We start from the raw sequence: 7,075 nt of genomic DNA, 5'->3' as shown, positions 1-7,075 counted from the left end.
TGAAGATGTGTCTGGGTACAACGTATTATGCACATATTTATATACAGACACATCTACAGTTGTGAAGATACATCTGGGTACACACACAAAAACACAGTAAGCCCACAACTTATGTGGGGGTTATGTTCTGGGATCGCACCTAAAGCCAAAATCATGTACACTCAAAACATAGTGGAGCCGATGGCAAGTGTTAAAGTCTTTTTTTCCTGGATGCCTACCACCTTTTTTATTTTTTCCCCATTTTTTGCCATGTGTAAAGCTGTATGCACATAAGTTAAATGCACAGAAGCTGTGGGCTTACTGTATACAGTGGTACCTCTGGTTGCGAACGCGATCCGTTAAGGAGGCCCGTTCGCAACATGAAAGGAATGCAACCCACAGCAGCGCATCTGCGCATGTGCAGGTTTTGATTCGCTGCTCCTGCTCCTGCACGAGCGGCGAAACCCGGAAGTAACCCTTTCTGGTACTTCCGGGTCGTTGCGGGACGTAACCTGAAAGAACGTAACATGAAGCGGACGTAACATGAGGAATGACTGTACATATAAAAGATATGCACAGAGAGAGAGAGAGTGGTGAAGTTGGCAACCAATATAGAGAGCCAGTGTGGTGTAGTGGTTAAGAGCGGTAGACTCGTAATCTGGTGAACCGGGTTCGCGTCTCCGCTCCTCCAAATGCAGCTGCTGGGTGACCTTGGGCCAGTCACACTTCTCTGAAGTCTCTCAGCCCCACTCACCTCACAGAGTGTTTGTTGTGGGGAAGGAAGGGAAAGGAGAATGCCAGCCACTTTGAGACTCCTTAGGTTACTGATAGAGCAAAATATCAAATCCAAACTCTTCTTCTTCTCTTCATATGCAAATACCCATACAGTGGCAAATATACTTCTGGGTACATACCAAAACACACACATATAAGCTGTGGCACATGCTTCTGGTTCCCCATTAATATACAACACCAGCAAACACCAACCTTTGTGACTTCTTGAGGTTCCCAAAGCTCTTCTGAGGAAGAGTGGGGAGCTGAGGCTGCAATCTCAGAAGGGTCCTAGCTCAGTGGCAGACCATCCACTTTCCACGCAAACGGTCGACCCCTAGTGTCACGTGGTAGAGTTGGGGAAATGGCAACTGCCCGAGACCTTGGAGAGCTGCCAGCCAGTGTGGACAATACTGAACCAGACAGACCAGTGGCCTGACTCAAGACAGGACAGCATCCTAATGTTCTTATGATGTGTACCTTAGCTCTCTCAGCAGCCCTTGGAATGGAAGCTGGTGAAAGTGATTCTGGCTCCTTCACACGAACATCACACCCACCCACCCCTTTGTGACTCCTCTTTGTGTGAGCTTCAAAGCTCCTCTGAGGGGAAAAGCCCACGGTAGAGTGATCAATATCGAAGTGACGGCGCCCATAGTCATGTCACCAAGGGAAGTCCAAAAGTGCAGGCAGCTGTGATGATTCAATAGAATCAGGGCTGGGGAGCCCTTTACTTTCCAGATATTGATGGAATTCAGATCCCATTAGGGCCAGTCATCATGGCCAGTGGTGAGGGATGATGGGAAACATAATCCAGTATACCTGGAGGGCCACAGGCTCCCTCTGTTCGCAGTAGAAAGAAGCACAGGTGTACCTCAGATGTAGCAGTACAGTGGTACCTCGGGTTACAAACTTAATTCATTCCAGAGGTCCATTCTTAACCCGAAACCGTTCTTAACCTGAGGCGTGCTTTCGCTAATGGGGCCTCCTGCTGCCGCCGCACAATTTCCATTCACATCCTGGGGCAAAGTTCTCAGCCCAAGGTACTACTTCCAGGTTAGCAGAGTTTGTAACCCAAAGCGTTTGTAACCCGAGGTACCACTGTACGTAGCTTAATAATGAACCACTTCATTATGGTGAACTAATAGGGAGCTGGCAAATTGGGCTTGGGCTCCTGACCAGCTATGATGTTCACTTTACTTGCTTAAAAAAATTTAAAAAAAGTAAATGACCCCTAGACAGCTAAGTCCAGCTGAAGGCAACTATGGGGTTGTGGCGCTCATCCTGCTTTCAGGCCGCAGACAGTTTTCTGGGTCATGTGGCCATCATAACTAAACCACTTCTGGTACAATGGAACACTGTAACAGAAACCAGAGTGCACAGATATGCCATTTTACCTTCCCATCGCAGGGGTATCTATTTATCTACTCGCACTGGTGTGCTTTTGAACTGCTAGGTTGGCAGGAGCTGGGACAACAACGGGAGCTCACTCCATTGCAGGGATTCGAACTGCCGACCTTCTCATCAGCAAGCCCAAGACGCTTGGTGGTTTAGGCCACAGTGCCACCAAACCTAGCCTAGTGAACAAAGGGGATGGATCATGTGCCAAGCCAAAACCATGCACCAACTGCCCTGAAAGCTTAATGGTCTGGCAAAACAGTTCAGCAGAAGATCTCGTTGCTCCTGTTGTGGAGAAAAGGATGTGCTCTACTGCTGTTATGGACATGTCTACTTGGGAAGGAGGGGGGCAGCAGCAGGGCTTGAAATGCGGGTGAGCATGAAGATACTCTTGGCTTCAGGCTGATATATACCCTCTGGATTTCCCTCCCTTTCAATATTAGGACGGTGTCATAAGAACATAAGAAGAGCCCAGCAGGATCAGACCACTGGCCTGCATCCCATGCACAATCCACATGGTGGCTATCTTAGGACACTTAACTATTGGCTTCGCCTAAACTCAAATCCCCCCTGGTCTAATATCCCTAGTGCTACAAGATTTTCACAAGAGCGCCTGAACTAAAACCATCTATCAAAAACTTCACTCCTGTGGTTTATCACCACTACAGCTACTCACTTTGGGTTTTAGTAAAGCAAACGGTCTAATTGGCAGAACTCTGAAGCTATGAAGCCTTGGATCTACGGAAGCTGTCCAATCAAAGTTCTTAAGGCAAATTTTCTCTGTACCACCCTGTGTCCCAAATGCATCATTGCACCTTAGAGGCTAATCTTCCCTCGGTAGAATTATGGATCTGGCATAGGACAATTACTTTTTCGGCCCATAGGACGTACCGGCCCATAGGACGCACCTAGTTTTTTTTGGGGGGGGGAATAAAGAAAAAAATATTTATTTCCCCCCCCAGGTGCGGGGCTGGGGCGGGGGAAGCCCAAGCTTCCCCCAGCCCCCAGAACAGGCTGCTATCTGCAAGCCGTGGGAGAGCTGCGCGAAGTCCCACAGCTAGCAGAGAGCTGCGCAAAGCCGGAATCCTGGGGCATGCTGAGCTCAGCGTGCCCCAAACTTCTGGGTACAGGCAAGCTCTCCGCTAGCCTGAAGTCTGGAGAGCGAGGGGGTCGGTGCGCACCGACCCCTCTCGCTCGCCAGGCTTCAGCGAAAGCCTGCATTTGCCCCATAGGACGCACACACATTTCCCCTTCATTTTTGGAGGGGAAAAAGTGCATCCTATTGGGCAAAAACTATGGTAACTATTGGCTTCGCCTAAACTCAAATCCCCCCGGTCTAATATCCCTAGTGCAGCAAGATTGTCACAAGAGCACCTGGACTAAAACCGTCTATCAAAAACTTCACTCTTGTGATTTATCACCACAACAGCTACTCACTTTGGGTTTTAGTAAAGCAAACGGTCTAATTTGTCAGTGCCTAAATGATATCGAGCGTCAGAACAACTTGGCCACAATAAGGAAATTTTGCCCATGGTATGACTATTTTCCACCTTCCCATTTCGACTCTCTGGCACCCTCTCTGCATCACCTAGCAATTCCAAAATATAAACGCGCTTTTACTCTCTCAAGATTGAATGTATTGCCCTCAGCTGTACTCAAGGGGCCATTCCAACAGATTCCACACAAAAAAACGCTTATGTCCCTGTGAAGATGGCAGTACTGAATTGGTGGCGCATGCCCTGCTGGCTTGCGCTCTTTATAAAGACTTGAGGAATGAGGTTCTTGCCCCTCTTCTATTGTCCATTCCGGGTCGCCCAGCCACTGCCAGTGTCCTTTCTCTTGGCAGATCAAGATGAGCAGGTGACAGCAAAGGTTGCAAGGTTTTTAGCAGAGGCAATCAGAATAAGATCCACTATTTGACTACTGATTCAAATCCCTGAAATGTATTTTATATAATTGACTTTTAATTTCTATTCTTTGTCTATCGTATTGTTGTTTTATTGCTATGGCCGATGGCTGACACAAATAAAGATTCATTCATTCAAAAAAAAAGTTTTGTTACAATCAACAGTGAAAAGTTTTCAAAGCTGAAAAAGTTCTGTGTTTAAACAGGCTTCACCTGAACTCTGACCCAAACATGTACCATTGATATTTGAACTTATTATTCTGATGTTTGTTTTGCATTTAGTGGCATTTCCATGATTTTATATTCTTCGCCCTTTTGGGTATTTATTTACAGTATTTTAATGTTAAGCAGATTACAAATTTGTGCAAATAGTATTAAATAAATACTAGTATTTATACTATTAAATAAAAAGCACACACCACTTTCTGATGTGAGGAATGCAGGGCACCCAAAGCTTCTTTGAGAAAAAGGAGAGATGGAGGCTGCACTCTTTTGAACATATGTACCGTGGAATGACTGGTGGCGCTGTGGGTTAAACCACAGAGCCTAGGACTTGCTTATCAGAAGGTTGGCAGTTCGAATCCCTGCGACGGGGTGAGCTCCCGTTGCTCAGTCCCTGCTCCTGCCAACCTAGCAGTTCAAAAGCACGCTCTGGTGGGAAGGTAAACGGCATTTCCGTGCGCTGCTCTGGTTCGCCAGAAGCGGCTTAGTCATGCTGACCACATGACCCAGAAGCTGTCTGTGGACAAACGCCAGCTCCACTGGCCAATAAAGTGAGATGAGCGCCGCAACCCCAGAGTCGGCCACGACTGGACCTAATGGTCAGGGGTCCCTTTACCTTTACCGTGGGTTGGGATATTATTTATTTATTAGGAATTGCAATGAAAACCTATCCGTCAAATTCACTGGTAAGCTTTAATTTAGAGATGAAGAACCTGTTGCATGCGGAACTTTCTTTTTAACTCAGGTCTGACACCGTTATTTCATCCTTTGTAACTTTGGGGCCACAAATATTCAGCATGGAGATAAAACGTCGCCATCCAATACCAGTCATTCCCCCCCCCCGCCGCCGCCTTTTGTGCTTTGCCTGATTGCAAGCTTGAAGGCAGGGGTTGTGTTTCAATCCTTGTGATATTGGTATCAACAACAACAATTTTATTAATAACAACTACGACGACAACAGTGCCCCTTTGAAATTGGATTTTTCTTATTTATCTAAGTTGGAGGGCATTCCAAGGGGTTCAAACTTACGCTGTGACATGACGCATCCTGGGGATGGAATGGGCTAAAGAATATTAATTCAGATAACCAGAAAATGTGTTCAACACACTTGAGAGAATGTTGATACAGCTGTTTAGTATTTCAAAATCAATTGCTGAAAATTAGCATTGGTTTGTCACCCACTGGAAGCGGTGCCCTCTGCTGGTTATCTTTAATTCATGCAGATTTAAATGCACACAGAAAATAACTGCATTTCATAAAGCCAGCTTATCTGGAAAGTGAGAGAAAGGGGAAGTGGTTCGAGTGGCACCGGATTCAAATTAGGTTTTGAACAGGATGTGAAGAGAATCATGAAAGGCTAAAAAGAAGAGAATCGTTGTGCAGTCTCACCCTGATTTTTTAAAGCACGACTTATATTTGCATTGATCGCGGGGCCACTGTTTAGCGTTTGATCACTGTTGCTTTTCATGTACACTTAAAAAAAATCTTATTATTATACAGTTTTAGTAACATTTGTGTGTATTTTAGCATTCTGGTTGCTTTCTATCTCGGGTGCTATCTGTAGAAAAGAGTCAAGGGGTGTGTTTCTGTTTGTTATAAAGGTCAAGGTAAAGGGACCCCTGACCATTAGGTCCAGTCGTGACCGACTCTGGGGTTGCGGCACTCATCTCGCTTTATTGGCTGAGGGAGCCGGCGTACAGCTTCCGGTCATGTGGCCAGCATGACTAAGCTGCTTCTGGCTAACCAGAGCAGCGCACGGAAACGCTGTTTACCTTCCCGCCGGAGCGGTACCTATTTATCTACTTGCACTTTGACGTGCTTTTGAACTGCTAGGTGGGCAGGAGCAGGGACCGAGCAACGGGAGCTCACCCCATTGCGGGGATTCAAACCACCGACTTTCTGATCGGCAAGTCCTAGGCTCTGTGGTTTAACCCACAGCGCCACCCGCGTCCCTCTGTTTGTTATACATTAACATTTTCTTTTCAGAAGTCATCTTATCTAGCATCCTGTTCTCACAGTGGCCAACCAAATCCAAAATCCAGGTCTCTGCCGCCGTGGCCAAAGGACACGCTGTATTCATATTGCAGTTTACTCCATTTTTGTACAACTTTCCCCAACTGTTCAGTTCCACATTGTATCTGAGCTTTCACGTGACATATCCAAAATGTGCAATGCTGCAGGGACCACTTGTTGTATTTTTTTAATGCTCTCTGTCTACGACCAAGGTCATCGAGTCTGAGCTTCCACATGAACCACCACTGACAGCAACAGCAGCACATATATGCTTCACAATACAGTGGTACCTCAGGTTAAGTACTTAATTCCTTCCGGAGGTCCGTTCTTAACCTGAAACTGTTCTTAACCTGAATCACCACTTTAGCTAATGGGGCCTCCTCCTGCTGTCGCGCCGCCGGAGCACAATTTCTGTTCTCATCCTGAAGCAAAGTTCTTAACCTGAGGTACTATTTCTGGGTTAGCGGAGTCTGTAACCTGAAGTGTATGTAACCTGAAGCATATGTAACCCGAGGTACCATTGTACCTTAAAGGTAAAGGGACCCCTGACCATTAGGTTCAGTTGTGGCTGACCCTGGGGTTGCGGCGCTCATGTCGCTTTACTGGCCGAGGGATCCGGCGTACAGCTTCCGGGTCATGTGGCCAGCATGACGAAGCTGCTTCTGGCGAACCAGAGCAGCGCACGGAAACATCCTTTATCTTCCCACCAGAGCGGTACCTATTTATCTACTTGCACTTTGACGAGCTTTCGAACGCGGGTGGTGCTGTGGGTTAAACCACAGAGCCTAG

The 7,075-nt window shown here is 46.7% G+C and overlaps 1 long non-coding RNA gene across 1 annotated transcript in view; it reads right to left on the bottom strand.

Annotated features, from left to right (window-relative positions):
- LOC309330943 overlaps positions 1-6,229 on the bottom strand; it is a 316,600-nt gene extending 310,371 nt beyond the window's left edge. Inside the window, exon 1 of the long non-coding RNA XR_014151655.1 lies at positions 6,046-6,229. This is a non-coding gene — a long non-coding RNA (uncharacterized lncRNA). The remainder of the gene's footprint in view (positions 1-6,045) is intronic.
- Between the last annotated feature and the right edge of the window lie 846 nt (positions 6,230-7,075).

This window comes from Podarcis erhardii, assembly GCF_964252035.2.
Source record: "Podarcis erhardii genome assembly, chromosome: 15".
In the NCBI taxonomy this organism is placed as follows: domain Eukaryota; kingdom Metazoa; phylum Chordata; class Lepidosauria; order Squamata; family Lacertidae; genus Podarcis; species Podarcis erhardii.
This window is presented reverse-complemented; position numbering and strand designations above follow the sequence as displayed.